This window comes from Nomascus leucogenys, chromosome 13 (genome assembly GCF_006542625.1).
Source record: "Nomascus leucogenys isolate Asia chromosome 13, Asia_NLE_v1, whole genome shotgun sequence".
Lineage (NCBI taxonomy): Eukaryota > Metazoa > Chordata > Mammalia > Primates > Hylobatidae > Nomascus > Nomascus leucogenys.
In genome coordinates this window covers 58,844,964-58,863,391 of record NC_044393.1, presented here as the reverse complement: position 1 = coordinate 58,863,391, position 18,428 = coordinate 58,844,964, and the positions used below count along the sequence as shown (strand labels likewise).

At 36.0% G+C, this 18,428-nt stretch overlaps 1 long non-coding RNA gene across 1 annotated transcript; it reads left to right on the top strand.

Moving 5' to 3' along the window:
• The first annotated feature begins 1,561 nt into the window (after window positions 1-1,561).
• Window positions 1,562-13,366, top strand: LOC115838022. The gene is made up of 3 exons (XR_004033097.1): window positions 1,562-1,574; window positions 3,087-3,092; window positions 13,267-13,366. It is a non-coding gene; the product is annotated as an uncharacterized LOC115838022 (long non-coding RNA).
• The last annotated feature ends 5,062 nt before the right edge of the window (window positions 13,367-18,428 follow it).

Genomic DNA, 18,428 nt, shown 5'->3' with positions numbered 1-18,428 from the left:
TTTTTCATTGTGCCATTGTGTTATAGGTCCTGTAAGATTTGTGCTTTAAGGAGATTCTATTTTTGTATATTTCAAGGATTTGTTTCAAGATTTAGAGCTCCTTGTAGTGCTGACTTGATAGTGGTGAATTCTCTCAGCATTTGTTTGTTTGAAAAATATTTTATCTTTCCTTCATTTATGAAGCTTAGTTTCACTGGATACAAAATTCTTGGCTGATAGTTGTTTTGTTTAACAAGGCTAAAGATAAGACCACAATCCCTTCAAGCCTGTAGGGTTTTTGCTGATAAATCTGTTAATCTAATAGGTTTTCCTTTATAGGTTACCTGATTCTTTTGCCTCACAGCTCTTAATATTCTTTTCTTTTTCTTGACTTTAGATAACCTGATAACTATGTGCTGAGGCAATGATCTTTTTTAAATAAATTCCTCAGGTGTTCTTTGAGCTTCTTGTGTTTGGATGTCTAGATCTCTAGCAAGGCCAGGGAAATTTTCCTTAATTATTCCCTAAAATATGTTTTCCAAACTTTTAGATTTCTCTTCTTCCTTAGGAACACAAATTATTCTTAGATTTGGTCATTTAACATATGGCCAAATTTATTGAAGTCTTTCTTCATTTTTAAAAATTATTACTTTTTTTTGTTTTTTGGATTGGGTTAATTCAAAAGCATTGTTTTCAAGCTCTTAAGTTCTTTCTTCTGCTTGTTTGATTCTATTGTTAAGACTTTCCAGTGCATTTTGCATTTCTCTAAGTGTGTCCTTTATTTCCAGAAGTTGTGACTATTTTTTATTTATTCTATTTCATTACAGATTTTCCATTTTTATCCTGTACCTTTTTTTTTTTTTTTTTTTGAGATGGAGTCTCACTCTGTCACCCAGGTTGGAGTGCAGTGGCGCAATCTCAGCTCACTGCAAGCTCTGCCTCCCAGGTCCACACCATTCTCCTGCCTCAGCCTCCCGAGTAGCTGTGACTACAGGTGCCCGCCACCATGCCTGGCTAATGTTTTGTATTTTTAGTAGAGACGGGGTTTCACCATGTTAGCCAGGATGGTCTCAATCTCCTGACCTGGTGATCCGCCTGCCTCGGCCTCCCAAAGTTCTGGGATTACAGGTGTGAGCCACCACGCCTGGCCCATTTTTTTTATTTTTTAAAGTTGGACTTCACCATTTTCTGGTGCTTCCTTCATTAGCTTAATAAACTACTGGGCCAGATGGGGTGGCTCATGCCTGTAATCCCAGCACCTTGAGAGGCCAAGGCGGGCGGATCATGAGGTCAGGAGATCGAGACCATCCTGGTTAACATGGTGAAATCACGTCTCTACTAATAATACAAAAAAATTAGCCAGGCGTGGTGGTGCACACCAGTAGTCCCACCTACTCAGGAGGCTGAGGCAGGAGAATCACTTGAACCCGGGAGACGGAGGTTGAAGTGAGCCGAGATCGTGCCACTGCACTCCAGTCTGGGTGACAGAGCAAGACTCTGTCTCAAAAAAATAAAATAAAATAAATAAATAAATAAATAAATAAATAATTGAACTTCTGGATTCTTTTTCTGGCAATTCAGAGATTTTTGTCTTGGTTTGGATCCATTGCTGGTGAGCTAGTGTGATCTTTTGTCAGTGTTAAAGAAACTTGTTTTGTCTTACTACCAGAACTGTTTTCCTGGTTCCTTCTCATTTGAGTAGACTGTCAGAGGGAAGATCTGGGACTCAAGGGCTGCTGTTCATATTCTTTTGTCACACAGGGTGCGCCCTTGATTTGGTGCTCTTCCCCTTCCCCTAGGGTTGGACTTCCCTAGAGCCAAACTGCAGTGATTGTTATTTCTCTTCTGGATCTAGCCACCCAGCAGAGCTACCGGGCTCCAGGCTGGTAATGGGGAATGTCTACAAAGAGTCCTGTGGTATCCATTTTCAGGTCTCTCAGCCATGGACACCAGCACCTGCTCCAATGGAGGCAGCAGGGAAGTGAAGTGGACTCTGTGAGGGTCCTTCGTCATATTTTTGTTACATTCACTGGGTTTTGTGTTGGTTGGCCTCCATCCATAAGGTGGTGCTTTCAAGAGTGCATCAGCTGCAGTAGAGAGGATACAAGCTTGCCCAAGGGTCAGGCAGTGGGTGGGGCCATAGAGCTCCCAAAAAATTATGTTCTTTGTCTTCAGCTACCAGGGCAGGTAGAGAAAGACCATCAGGTTGGGGCAGGGTTAGGGGCATCTGTGCTTAGACTGTCCTTGGGCAGGGCTTGCTGTGGCTGCTGTGGGGGTGGGGAGTGTGGTTCCCAGGCCAATGGAGTTATGTTCCCATTGGGATTATGGCTGCATCTGCTGTGTCACACAGGTCACCAGGGAAGTGGGAAAAAGTTGGCAGCCAAAGGCCTCACCCAGCTCCCACATAGCCCACAGCCCAAAAGGCTGGTCTCACTTCCACAGTGCCCCCTTAAGAGTACCAAGTTTATTTCCAGATAGCCAGTAAGCAGGGCTGAGAACTTGCCCCAGGTTACAAGCCTCCCAGCTTAGAAAGCAAGCTGACTCACAGCTCCTCAGCTGTCCCAGGGAGCCTGCAGCAGCAATCCACCTCCTTCAAATGATCTGTGGATCCTCTTGGCTTTCCTGGTATGTTAATGCGGTAGGGCTTGGAACAAAAGTTCACGATGTCAGTCTCACACACTGCTCTGTCTGTCAAAGTGGGAGCTGTAAGTTACTCCTGCCTCCTATCCACCATTTTTTTACATTAATATTGAATGTGAAAGATATTTTAAATACTTAATTATTTTTATTTGATTTGGAAGCAAAATTCTGCACTGTAACCTCAAAGGGAAAAATTAAAAATATCTTCATAGTCTTATTTTTCACTTAAGAACAGAATTTGCATGTTTATTTCTGCAAAAAAAAACCTGAAAAAAATCTGCATTTTTTTCTTACACATACAAACTCTAAAATTTTAACTCCTCTATATCGCTATGATTCTATTTTGTTTACAAAATTCGAGTTCTAATAATTTTCAACCTGAAAAGATTTATGCTCTCTTTAATCTGTGTGAATAAAATTATTATCAGTGTGAAATATCAATGATATTTAGGTGTTAGACTTACTAGCGAAAGGTATGTCTGGTGAGGGCACAACAGAACAAAATGTAACCTTTGCAGGACTGGAATTATTTATAGATGGCTTGGAGGAGTCACTTGGGCTGGATGTGAAATATGAGCAAGTATCAGACAGTAGGTGATGGTACAAATATATTCCAGGTAGATGCCAAAGAAATGGCACAGGTTAGATTGACCACATGGTAAGGGATTGCAGACAGGATTTGATAGGGGTTTTAACCACTTTGACCTAAAAAATATTCACTAGTCCTGAGATCCTTGCCTCATTGGATCTGATTTATCTCTAAGTAAACCAGACTTTGTTGGATATACAATACATCAAACTACACAATTTGGAGATGATGTTAGTAAACAACATGGTTATGAAGATAATAGTCATCATGATATAAGAGGAAATTATGTTTGCCTTGTTTCTATGGTAAAATTTATCAAGCTAAAAGAAGGACCTAAGAAGTTTGAAAGAGACTCTGCACATAATACCATAGTTAGTGAACAAAAGTTGTATTAACCACATTGTTAATAATGCTCTCCTTAATTTGGATCGTGTGATCTTTGAATTACACTTTCGGAAAGAGTGACAAGGAAATTAACCAAAACCAACCAGACAAACAAAAAAGAGGAGCAACAATCTGTTGTTTATATATCAAGTACAGTTTAACATCTTCTCTATAAAGTTTTCTAAAACAGATCTAGGCCTCTTTTGACTCCCATATATCTCTGGTAATACTGCAGTTGTTGCTTTTTTCACACTATATTGTGATTACCTTTCACTTTAACATCTTCCTAACTATATTGTGCCCTGAATCCAGGTTTATCTTTGGAAATCCACTACCTAGATTAATACATAATAAATAATTGGTACAAACTAAACAGATAATTGATTGCCAATAACTACATATTATACTAGAAAGACTAACAAGAAAGAAGAAAATAGATATATTAATGTATGAAGATAATGAGTGTATAAACAGCCCCAGAGAGATGAATTGGCTTTCTTTTTTCTATTCTGATGCGGAAAAATGTCAAGAATAACTTTTAGAACACCTTTGCTATGTCATTTTATATAATGGTATATGCCATTTTAATATGGTCAAAAAGAATTTAGGATCAAATTTTAACTGTCTTTAGTGAAATGTCAGTATCAGGACACCTATCAACTTTTCAGAACTACATGCTTGAAGCTTCATCAAAATAATTATGTGTGGAATGAATGAGTGAAGATCTACTTTTAGATGAATGACCTGCTGAATTTCCACAGTGAATAATTTCCCAAGAAAGTATGAAAAAATGCTTTGCGATAAAATAATATCTTAAGCCCAATAGAAGTAGTGCAAATTCATTTGTAAAGTGTAATGTAATTCTGTAAACAGGATAACCACTTGCAAAATAAACTTTTGGTTAAATGAAATATTTCATGTATCCACTTTAGTTAATGGTAGGCACACCTCTATAAAAAGGTGTAGATTGACCTAGAACTGACAATAAGATTTAATGTGGTTTCGCTAGGTCAGAGACAGTTTAGAGATAAGGAAGTCTGCAAAAAATATATAAAACAATTAAAGCCAAAGAAGATATCTAAGTATGGAATATTGAACTATGTTCTAACTGCTGGCAATAAATACATAAACAGGAGAAATTCAAAATTCAATTTTAATATATAATACTCCTGAAGTGATCTCAACTTTTTTCCTGAATGTAAAATCATCATTCATCATCTCAACAAGTTACAATAAAACATAGTTTAAAAATCTTCTAAAATCAAATGTCGTTTGAACTAACAATGGCTCTTCCTCTCCCAAATACTTTATTTTTGTACCTCTATACACATGTGGAGTCAATTATTTTTCTGCATAGTTTAAGAAAAGAAATACAGGTGTAAAACCGACTGAACATGAAAAGAAAAATAAAGAAGAATATGATTTTCATCTTATCAGTAAAATACCGGTATTGAAAAATTACCACTATAGTTCTTTTAGTCTGAGCATATAAAAAAATGTGGTTTTCCTACAATGTAACGATGAATAATGTGACATTATAGTCAAACTGTCAAGTGCAAAAGACAGAGAGAATTCCAGAAGAACAAGAGATAAGCGTCTAGTCACATATAGGGGAACCCCCATCAGACTAACTGTGGTTCTCATCACAAATCTTACAGGCCAGGAAAGAATAAAATGGTATATCCCAAGTACTGAAAGAAAAAGAAACACACACAAAAAATGCCAAACAAGGATATTATACCCAGTATAGTTATTCTTCATAAATGAAAAAGAAGTAAAGCATTTTGCAGACAAGCAGAAACAGAGAATTTATCACCACTAGACTGATCCCACAAAGATGCTTCAAGGAGTCCTATGCATGGAAGCAAAAGGACAATATCTATCAACACGAAAACACACTAAAGTATAAAACCCACTGGTAAAGCAAACACACAAATGAGGAAGAGAAGACACAAATGTTACCACTTCAGAAAATTACCAAAGTGTGATGATAAACAACAAGAGAGAAAGAGAGAACAAAAGATATGCAAAACTAAAAGAAAACAACAAAATGACACGAATAAGTCTTCACGTATCAATAAAAACCTTGAATGTAAAAAAAAATCAAATCAAGTCCCAACTATAGTCTGCATAGAAGAAACTTATCTCACCTGTAAAGACATCACAGGCTGAAAGTAAAGGAATGGAAGAAGATATTCCATGCATATACATATCAAAAGTGAGCAGGACCAGCTATACTTATGTGAGATAAAAGAGGCTTTAAGTCAAAAATAGTAAAAAGAAACAAATGAGGTCATTAAATAATGATAAATGGATCAATTCAACAATGTGATGTAACAATTGTAAATATATATGCACTCGACAGTGGAGCACCCTGAGATATATAGTGAGTAATATTAGATCTAAAGGGAGAGACAGAGTCCAATACAATGATAGCTGGTAATGTCAACACCCCAGTCTTGGCATTAAACAGATCGTCTAGACAGAGAATGAACAAAGAAACAATAGATTTAAACTGCACTTTAGACCAAATGAACCTAATAGACATCTAAGAACATTTTATCCAACAGATGGAGAATACACATTCTTGTCATCAGCACATGGAACATTCTCCAGGATACACAATATGTTAGGCCACAAAACCAATCTCAACCAATTTTAAACTATCAAAACCATACCAAGTACCTTTGTAGACTACAATGGAATAAAACCAGAAATCAACAAGAAGAGGAACTTTGGAAACAATAAACATATAACTAAACAATATGCTCCTGAATGACCATTGGGTCAAGAAAAAAATACGGAGGACATAAAAATGTAAAACAAATAAAATATAAACACAACATATCAAAACCTGTGGGATACAAAAAAGCAGTGCTAACATGGAAGTTTATAGCAATAAATGCCTGTGTCAGAAAAGCAGAAAGATTTCAGATGAACAATTTAAAAATTCACCTTAAGGAATTGGAAAAGCAAGAACTAATTAAAGCCAAAATTAGTAGAAGAAAAGAAGTAATAAAGATCAGAGCAGAACTAAACAAATAGAGACTAAAAAAATACAAAGAATCAGTGAATCAAAGATTTGGTTTTTTGAAAAGATAAACAAAATTAATACTAGCTTAACTAAGCAAGAAAAAAAAGAGAGAAGACCCAAGTCAACAAAATCAGAAATGAAAAGAGACATAACAACTGATACAGCAGAAATACAAAGGATCATCAGAGACTGTTATGAGCAACTATATGTTAATAAATTGGAAAACTTATGAATAAATTCCTGTACTCATATCATCTATTAAGACTGAATCAGGAAGAAATAGAAAACCTAAAGAGGCCAATAATGAGTAACAAGATTGAATCAGTAATACAAAGCATCCTAACAAAGAAAAGCCCAGGACCAGATGGCTTCACTGCCAAATTCTACCACACTTATAAAGAAAACCTAACATAATTTCATCTCAAACTATCCAAAAAAATGAAGAGGAAATATTTACTAATTACATAAGGCCAGTAATACCCTGTTATCAACTAGACAAGGACACAACAAATAAAGAAAACTACAAGCCAATATCTCTCATGAACACAGACACACAAATTCTCAACAAAATATTAGTAAACTGAGTTCAAAAGCACATTAAAAAGGTAGTACATCATTATCAACTGTGATTTACCCCAGGCTGTAAGGATGGTTCAGCTTACGCAAATCATATCAAGAGAATGAAACACAAAACCCAATAGATGCAGAAAAAGCATTCCAGCCAACTTGATGCAAATGAGAAGATTTTGCTCATTTTTATTTCTTAAATATATTCCATTGTGTGCACGATGGAATATACTCATATTTCTCAGCAGTTTTATTCTTTTCTTTTCATTCTTTTTTCTCTATTCTTGTCTGCCTGTCTTATTTCAAAAAGGTAGTCTTCAGCTTTTAGATTCTTTCCTCTGCTTGTTCTATTCCATTATCTGTATTTGTGATTGCATTGTGCACTCTTGTGTTGTGCTTTTCAGCTATATCAGGTCAGTTATGTTCCTCTCTACACTGGCTATTCTGGTTATCAGCTCCTGTAATGTTCTATCATGATTCTTTGCTTCTTTGCATTGGGTTACAACATGCTCCGTTAGCTCAGTGAAGTTAGTGATTATCCACCTTCTGAAGCCTACTACAGTCCATTCACCTATCTCAGCCTCAGCCTAGTTCTGTGCCCTTGCTGGAAATGTGTTGCAATTATTTAGAGGAGAAGAGGCACTCTGGCTTTTTGAGTTTTTAGCGTTTACTTGTGTTGATTCCTTCTCATCTTTGTGGGCCTATTTACCTTTGATCTTTGAGGTTGCTGATCTTTGAATGGGTTTTTTGTGGGGTCTTTTTTATTGGTGGAGGTGGTGTTGCTTTCTGTTTGTTTTTCTTATATCAGTCAGCCCTCTCTTCTATGGGGCTGCTGTGGCTTGCTTGGGGTCCACTCCAGACCCTAATCGCCTGAGTCCCTCCCAGACCTGGATGTATCATCAATGGAAGCACCTCCTTTGGCTGGGTATGTGAGCTCCCCTAGCTCCATGCCTGCCGCTCATAGGTGGGCTGTTGCCCCATCTTGCTTTTCCTCACTCTTTGTGGGTTGCACTGAACGCCTAGTCAGTCTCAATGTGAGAACCTGGGTACCTCAGTTGAAGGTATAGAATTTACTTGCCGTTTTTGTTCTTCTCCAAAAGAGCAGCTGATTGCAGCTGCTTCTAATTGGCCATCTTGGCCTGCGCCACCAGCCACTTCTTATAATTATTATTTGCACAGTGTATTTGTTTCTCCCTATTTAGTTTCAATCTATCTTTGCGATGATATTTAAAAGTGTGACTCTAGTAAGCATCATACAGTTGGATCTTGCCTTTTTATTTAATTTTTCAATCCCTATCATTTAATTTTAATATTATAAGTTAATATTTAATGAAACTGTTAGTATGCTTTGATTTAGGTCTACTATTTTATTATTCCTTTACTTTTTTTTCCCTGCTGATTTTTTACCTCCCTGTGTTTTCTTCCTTGGATCATTTAAATGATTTCTGGTTTTCCATTTCAATTTATTTATAGGCTCCTTTGCTTTATTCTTTTCTATGATTTTTAGGAGTTTCTAAAGGGATTGAAATAAACATACCCAACTTGTTACAACCTACTGGGAGTTAATATTGCACTGCTTCATTTTAAATGTAGAAATCTTACAACCATACATATATCTACCTACCGTCATATTATACTGTAGTCATATTACATTTACATACATGAAAATTCTGATGTTATAATACTTGCTTCAACATACACATTTTATAGAATTTAAGAAACCATATTATTTGATATGTTTTTGGTTTTTAGTTATGTTCTTAGTTACCATTTCTAATGTTCTTCATTCCTTAAGATTCAAATTATTCTCTGGTATCTTTTACTTCAAACTGAAGACTTTGGTTTTGCATATTTTACAGAGAAGATCTATTGTCAACAAATACTTTCAATTTTTTATTCTAGTAAAGCAAAACAAAACAAAAATTGTTCATGTATGGTGCCTTCATTCTTATCGAATATTTTCTGTGAATATAGAACTCTCATTGATCCCCTTTTTTCTTAAGCACTTTGTAGATGTTATTCTACTGGTCTAGCTTCCATATTTTCTGATAAGAAAGTCATGACAATTCAATTGCTGGTTTTCTTTTTTCTTTATTTTTTTATTTTTTATTTTTTTTTTTGAGACAGAGTCTTGCTCCATCACCCGGGCTGGAGTGCAGTGGTGCAATCTCGACTCACTGCAACCTCCACCTCCCTGGTTCAAGCAATTATCCTGCCTCAGCCTCTCAAGCAGCTGGGATTACAGGTGCCCATTATTTGTCCCTTCAAATATTTCTATATTATTTATTTATCTTTGATTTTCAGCAGTTTAATTATGATATGTTTAATAATGCTTCCATTTTTCTGTGCAGTAGTGTAAATGACAATAGAATTTGGAATTTGAAAATATGAGCTTGAATACTAGTCTGGCCACTTACTTGTCATGTAACTTTAGGCAAGTCAATTCTCGGAGTCCAACATCTTAGCTGTAAAATGAGAATTATATGATCTGCATTATGAAATTTTTGAGAGGATCAAACAAAATACTACATGTAAAAGTGCTCTGTAAGGTGCAATATGAAACATACAATGTTTGGTGATGACTAAATTGAGGGTCAAAAAGGCTAGATAATTACCCATCTATTAAGTGGTAGAAGCTGAATTGGTAACTCCAGGTATGTCTGACCCAAAAGTTTATGCTTTTTCTACTTTTCCATGTTGCTTCCATTTACATGATGACGATTCTCTCTTAACTATTCCTTCCAAATACACCTTTGAGTACCTACTATGTCTCAATTACTAAATTGGGCACTGAGGATAGAACGATACATCATAGTACCTGTCCTTGAGGAATTCCATGTGCCATCCTCTTCAATGTGTTGACTCCTCTCCAGTTTCTGTTTTTTTCTTTTTCTTTTTCTTTTTTTTTTGAGACGGAGTCTCGCTCTATCGCCCAGGCTGGAGTGCAGTGGCGTGATATCGGCTCACTGCAAGCTCTGCCTCCTTGGTTCATGCCATTCTCCTGCCTCAGCCTCCCGAGTAGCTGGGACTACAGGTGCCTGCCACAACGCCTGGCCAATTTTTTTTTTGTATTTTTTTTTTCTTTAGTAGAAATGGCTAACTGTGTTAGCCAGGATGGTCTCAATCTCCTGACCTTGTGATCCGCCTGCCTCAGCCTCCCAAAGTGCTGGGATTACAGGCGTGAGCCTCCGCACCTGGCCCAGTTTCTGTATTCTTTTTGTTGCTTTTAGGAAATTCAGGTGGTTATTTTTATATTGTTTAGAGACACATAGGTGTTATTTGCAAGAAGATTGGTCTAATACAAGTCACTTGAACACTACAAGAAGCAGAACCCCTGTCTGTGAGTTTTGAATTTTGCTGTCTAGTTGCTTGATCAGTTATACAGATTTGGAGAAATTAAAAACCAAGCTGCTACTGCTGCCCCATCTGAAAATAATCTTCTATTTAAAAAAAAAAAAAACCCAATGCCACCACTATTCTTTCTGTAATGCAGTGTTTGTGCAGATTACTACTTCTTTTAAAGAGCAATAATGTTTATCTGAGTTTCACTGCTAAGAAGTAACAGATCAGCAGCATAAATTCAACTACACATTCTTTCAGTGTATTTCTACCTTCCTTCACTCATTTATACCTATTGTCTTCTATTTTTGATATTACATGTTTCATATTTCTGATGTTGATCATACACTTACTCTTAGAGCTGTCAGAATTAAATAACCAGTTCCAAGTATCCCACTTGTTTGAGTAATTTTGCAGATAAGAATAAAAGGTTTCATTGGAGGCCTATTCTAACAACATGAGTGAAAAACAGATACCTGTTTTGTAAAGTCAGCCTCTCGGAGTCTTTTTCTCTTGATCAATGTCTCAATTCTCTTCCAAGATGATACTGATCCACCTACAAAGGTAAATAAATAATATTCATAAACAAAGTTATTATCGACTTGACCATTTTCCATAGCAGATTTCAATGAAATCAGCCTTTCACCTACAACCTTCTTCTATTTGTATATTTCTCTTTGTAATCTTCCTATCTGTTATCTCTGAGATACCATATTAATGAGATTTGGATCGAACATGATGGTTATAAACCATCAGTGTTCATTTCAGCTGAGCATTTTTTGGTTTTGAGCAGCTCGAATTATGCCATATTATAATGCTGGCATTTTACTACTAGATAGTGTTCTGTAAAGCATTACAAGACACTTGGAAATCATCCAGATGCTTGCTGGGAATGACTCATTTTATGTTGACGCTTACTTGCAATGCTGGCACCATTAGCTACTTTAGATTGGTAGAAGCTCTGTCCTCCAAATTTTGATTTTGGGTAAATATTGAACTATGATAACATTGTCACAGCCCTCTCTTAGTGAAATTCAACCCCTCCGACCTTATCTTGGATCATCTGAAAACTGGCAGATTCACATACTACTTTTGCTGAATCCAGAACTTTCTTGCAATGACCCTAGTATCTTGTTCTTGGCTGCTGCCATCTTGAGGAAGGGAAGAAACTGGAAGAAGTTTATATGTATTTTTATTTAAAAACAAGTCAAAAACAAAAAACACTGTATCTTTAATGTGGTTTGGGGAAGAAATGTAGACAAGTATTTTTATTCTATTTTTAATTTTTAACTAGAACTTGCAGTTGTTTTTGAAAAAGCTTAGATTTCACATGTAAAATTCCTTTAATACATTTCATGAATCTTACTCTCTTTTCATTCTTATGTTGCATATGTGCTCTTCATTTTGCACCTGAAATTCTGCTGTAAGTAGAATTTCAAAAGAGAACTAATTTTCATGAAAATATATGGTATAACAAAAATGGTAAGTATAAATAAGTAAGCTATTTTAGGAATTCTATAATCAAATCTTTGCAAAAATGTTTCTTCAGAAGGAAAATATATACTGTATAACTTGTAAGGAAAAAATATTAATTTGATGCAAACAAATTTGTAGGTAGCATACTTTGCCATAGTCTTGGTAAGTATGAAAGAATTAAGGAAGGCACTAAGTTGAATTACTCTATATTCACTGTTGAGGATTTTGAACCTGCGAATGCTGGTGATAAGAAGATGGGTGATATGGTAATATCTCTGTGTTTGAAAACATAATTTTAGCTAGTGTGTTTGAAAAATTACTGATGGTCTGCGGGGCTACGACCAAGGAGTCAATAAGGAAGATATTAGAATTAAGGTAAAAGTTGATAATAGACGAGGACGGGGAGGAATAGGCAGGAATGGAGTAGACGAGGAAATGGTTGGGAAGAGTGGGAATCTATCTGGATATATTAATTTGGAGATTCTATAGCAGTAAGAGTGCATAGATTGATAGAAGATGAAATAGTAATATGAGATTTTTATATCAGGTAATAGATATTAGAGTTATGGCATATAGAGTGAGAAATATGGGTAACAACGATATTTAATTGTTAGATAGAATGAAAGACAAAGAGGATAGAAAATGCATAATCCCCATTTAGCATAATTTTCCCTCTCTTTTTGTATATACATGTCTGTTTAACTTTCTTTTTTAAGACAGTCTCTCTCTGTTGCCCAGGCTGGAGTGGGTGGCATGATCACAGCTCACTGCAACCTCAGCCTCCTGGGCTCAAGTGACCCTCCTGCTTCAGCCTCCCCAGTAGCTGGGACTACAGGCATACACCAAACACCAGGTTAATTATTTTATTTTAAGTAGAGATTGGGTCTCGCCCTGTTGCACAGGCTGGTCTTGAAATCCTGAACTCAAGCCATCCTTCTGCCTCAGCCTCCCAATATGCTGGAATTACAAGTGTGAGCAACTATTTAAAAATTTTATTTAATTATACTTTAAGTTCTGGGATACATGTGCAGGAAGTGCAGGTTTGTTACATAGGTATATATGTGCTATGGTGGTTTGTTGCACCCATCAACCCATCATCTACATTAGGTATCTCTCCTAATGCTATCCCTCCCCTTGCCCCCCACCCCCCAACAGGCCCCAGTGTGTGATGTTCCCCTCCCTGTGTCCATAAATTCTCGTTGTTCAACTCACTTATGAATGAGAACATGTGGTGTTTGGTTTTCTGTTCCTATATTAGTTTGATTAGTTAGAATGATTGTTTCCAACTTAATCCACATCCCTGCAAAGGACATGAACTCATTCTTTTTTATGGTTGCATAGTATTCCATGGTGTATTTGTGCCAGATTTTCTTTATCCAGTCTATCATCGATGGGTATTTGAGTTGGTTCCAAGTCTTTGCTATTGTAAGTAGTGACACAATAAACATACGTGTGCATGTGTCTTTACAGTAGAATAATTTATAATCCTTTGGGTTATATACCTAGTAATGGGATTGCTAGGTCAAATAGTATCACCAAAAGCAATTGCAACAGAAGCCAACATTGACAAATGGGATCTAATTAAATTGAAGTGTTCTGCACAGCAAAATAAACTATCATGAGAATGAACAGGTAACCTACAGAATGGGAGAAAAATTTTGCAATCTATCCATCTGACAAAGGGCTAATTCCCAGAATCTACAAGTAACATCATCACTGACCCCACAGAAACACACCAAATCCTCAGAGCCTCCTATGAACATCTCTATGCACATAAACTAGAAAATATAGAAAAAAATAGATAAATTCCTAGAAACATACAACCTCTCAATATTGAACCAGGAATAAATTGAATCCATGAACAGATCAATAATGAGTTCTGAAACTGAATCAGCACTAAAAGCCTATCATCCAGAAAAAGCTCAGGACCAGACCACTTCAGAGCTGAATTCTACCAGATGTACAAAGAGCTGGTGTCATTCATACTGAAACTTTTCAAAAACTGAGGAGGAGGGACTTCTTCCTAATTCATTCTATTAGGCCAGCATCATTCTGATCTCATAACCTAGCAGACACACAAGAAAAAGAAAACTTCAGGCCAATGACCTTGATGGACATAGATGCAAAAATCTTCAACAAAATACTAGCAGACTGAATCCAGCAACACATCAAAAAGTGAATCCACCACAATCAAGGAGGATTTATCCCTAGGATACAAGGTTGGTTCAACATACGCAAATCAATAAATTTAATTCATTGCATAAACAGAACTGAAAGCAATAACCAAATGATTATCTCAATGGATGCAGAAAAGCCTTTTGATATAATTCAACATCCCGTCATTGTAAGAACCCTCAATAAAGTAAACATTCAAGAAACATACTTCAAAATAATAAGAGCAATCTATGCTAAACCCAAAGCTAACTTGGTACTGAACAAGCAAAAACTAGAAGACTTCCACTGTGAGAATGAGAATAAGACAAAATGCCCACTCTCGCCACTCCTATTAAACATAGTACTGCAAGTCCTAGTCAGATCAACTGGGCAAGAGAAAGAAAATAAAGACATTCAAATAGGAAGAAACAAAGTCAAACTATCTGTGCTGTAGACAATGCGATACTCTACCATGAACTCCATACCCTCTGCCTAAAAACTCCTAGGTCTGATAAACCATTTCAGCATAGTTTCAATATAGAAAATCAATAGCATTTCTACACACCAACAATGTCCAAGGTGAGAGCCAAATCAAGAATGCAATTTTATTCACAATAGCCACAAAAAGAATAAAATACCTAGGAATACAGGTAGCCAGGGAGGTGAAAGGTCTCTACAATGAAAATTAAAAAACACTGCTGAAAGAAATCAGAGATGACACACAAACAAATGGAAAAACATTCCATGCACATGGATAGGAAAAATCAATATTGTTAGCATGGCCATACGGCCCAAAGCAATGTACACATTCAACGCTATTTCTATCAAACTATCAATGACATTCTTAACAGAATTAGAAAACACTATTTTAAAATTAATATGGAACCAAAACTGAGCCCAAATAGCCAAGGAAATCCTAAGCAAAAAGAATAAAGCTAGAGGCAGCACATTACCCAACTTCAAACTATACAAGGCTGCAGCAACAGCATGGTAGTGGTATAAAAATAGACACATAGACCAATTGAACAGATTGAGAGCCCAGAAAACACACACACACACACACACACACTCTCACAACCATCTTACCTTTGAAGAAGTTAACCAAAACAAGCAATGGGGAAAGGACTTTCTATTCCATAAATGGTGCTGGGATAACTGGCTAGCCATATGCAGACAATTGAACCTCAATCCTTTCCTTATACCACATACAAAAAATCAACTCAGGATGGATTAAAGACTTAAATATAATACCTTGAATTATAAACACCCTGGAAGATAACCCAGGAAATGCCATTCTTGACATAGAAACAGGCAAAGCTCACATGATGACGGTGGCAAAAACAACTGCAACGACAACAAAAAGAATTGACAAATGTGACCTAAGTAAACTGAAGAGCTTCTGTAGAGAAAAGAAACTATCAACAGAGTAAACAGACAACGTATAGAATAAGAAAAATTAATTACAAACTAGGCATCTGACTAAAGGCCTAGTATCCAGAATCTACAAGGAACTTAAGCAAATTAACAAGCATTAACCAAACAACCCTATTAAAAAGTGGACAAAGTACATGAACAAACACTTTTCAAAAGAAGACATGCATGTGGTCAGTAAGCATATGAAAAAAAGCTCAACATGACTGATCATTAGAGAAATGCAAACCATCTTACACCTGTCAGAATGACTATTATTAAAAAGTCAAAACCTAACAGATGCTGGCAAAGTTGTGGAGAAAGGGAACACTTGTATACTGCTGGTGGTAATGTAAATTAGCTCAATCATTGTATAAAGAAGTTAAGCAACTTCTCAAAGAACTTAAAATAGAACTATCATTTCCCCCAACAATCCTATTATTGGGTATATACCAATGGAATATAAAGCATTCTACTATAAAGACATATGCACATGTATGTTCATCACAGTACTATTTACAATAGCAAAGACACGTAATCAACCTTAATGCCCACCAATGGTAGACTGGATAAAGCAAATGTGATATATATACACAATGAAATACTATGGAGTCATAAAAACGAATGAGATCATGTCCTCTGCAGAAACATGGATGAAGTTGGAGGTCATTATCCTACGTGAACTAACACAGGAACAGAAAACCAAATACCACATGTTCTCACTTACATGTGGGAGCTAAACATTGAGTACACCAAAAGGACATAAAAAAGAGAACAACAAACAGCAGGGTGTACTTGAGGTCAGAGAGTGGGAAGAGGGTGAAACCTACCCATAAGGTACTATGCTTATTACCTGAGTGACAAAATAATCTGTACACCAAACCCTGTGACACAAAATTTACCTATATAACAAACCTGCACATGTACCCATGAACCTAAAATAAAGTTAAATAAATAAAAAAGAATAGCCTATGACAGCCTGGCCAATGAGATCCCGTCTTTGCAAAAAAAATCTAAAAAAATAGGCACTTGTGGTGGTGCATGCCAGTGGTCCTAGTTACTCAGGAGGCTGAGGCAGCAGGATTAATTGAGCCTAGGAGAGAGGTCGAGGCTGCAGTGAGCCATAATTGTGCCATTGCACTCCAACCTGGGCAACAGAGTGAGACCTTGTCTCAAAAAACAATAGCCTACGACTCAGAAATTAACTTTCTGACTCTCAATTATTTTTAATTTTTATTTTATTTTCAGTTCTGGGGTACACGTGCAGGATGTGCAGGTTTGTTACATAGATAAATATGTACCATGATGGTTTGCTTTCACCTGTGAACTCATCACCTAGGTATTAAGCCCAGCATGCGTTAACTATTTTTCCTAATGCTCTCCCTCTCCTCACTCCATTTTTATTTGATGCCAAATATCCAAAAAAGCAATTCTTTTCTCTTAATATTTTGGTTAAATGGGGAGTGAATTTTGTATATTTCCAGTATAAAACTGAAGATGTTGCCAGTATAGTATATTTTCCCAAAGGTTTTCGTGTACACAATATCATTTTTTCAAGGATCCACCTGAATTACTTCCATTAGAGTCATTCATTTAGGCCAAGTAATTATTTTCAAGAGGCTGTTGTGTAAATGAAAATGTCTTACCTCTTCAGCCTGTAAGTTGTGGTGAATATTTTTGTATTAGTAAATAGGGACTATTAAAAAACATCCTGAGGGAAATTACATTACGAGAGATATTTGAGGGACGCGAACAGGAAAGTCATTATAATCCTGATATCTGTTATGGAAAGAAATATCATGTTAGGCAAGTAACTGGTAATGCTTATACCACTGCAACACAGGATGTTCTGGGAGGCAAAGCAGTGTAGTGGTCGAGAGCCTAATGGCTTTGGTTCAAAATTCTGTTTACCACTTCCTGGCTGTGTGATCTTGTGCAAATAACTTAACCTCTCTATGCCTAATCCATGAAATAGATACTATAATAGTATCTGTCTGCCAGAACTATTAGAAAAATAAAAGGAATTTCTGCATAACAAAGTGTCTGCTTCAGCTAATGGTGACTATTATTATTAGAGAAGCTGAAAAACATGGATAAAAATGGCTACCAAAAAATGGAAACCTATTGAAAAAAATTCACACTGTATGTTAAAATATTGACTGAATGAGAACAATTTGTGTCAGATGAGCAAACAATATATGTCAAAGAATAGAACCTCATAATGCCTTATACATATTAAATTATCAATACTAATAAATGAATAATTATAAAGGAAACATTTTTATGTCTGACCAGATATTTGAAAGTAAAGTAATAAAATGGAATAATGCAGAAAAATAGGTAATTAGTTAACCACAAAACAATGGCAGGTATATTTTTTAAATTGTATTTATTGTTTTATGAATTATCAACAAAAATACTATATGCCTCTACTCCTAAACAAAGAATGTGGTAAAATGAAATTATCATAAAAAAATCTAAAGAGTATCAGTCTTTAATAGTGTTGATGCTGCATTGTTAACTATATTCCCATGTAATTAAATTATTTCCACTGAGGTTTCTGAAGGTTTTCTTATGGCATCACTACAACTGTGTTTAAAATGTGTTTAGACACTAATGCAGTTTGCATAATGACCTGTTCATCAGCTAAAGGCCTAGGGAAACAAGAAAAAAAAGTGTCAAATTCTTCATATGAACTTATCTAAGAAACTCAAGTATGTATCTAATACCAGCAAACCAAATACCGAATATTGTTTTCATGCTTGATTTTCAGCACAAATAGCATTCTGTCTAAACTAGTTTTAGTTAAGGAGGGCTGCTGAGGAAAGCCTGATGTCTTAGTCTGTTCCAACTACC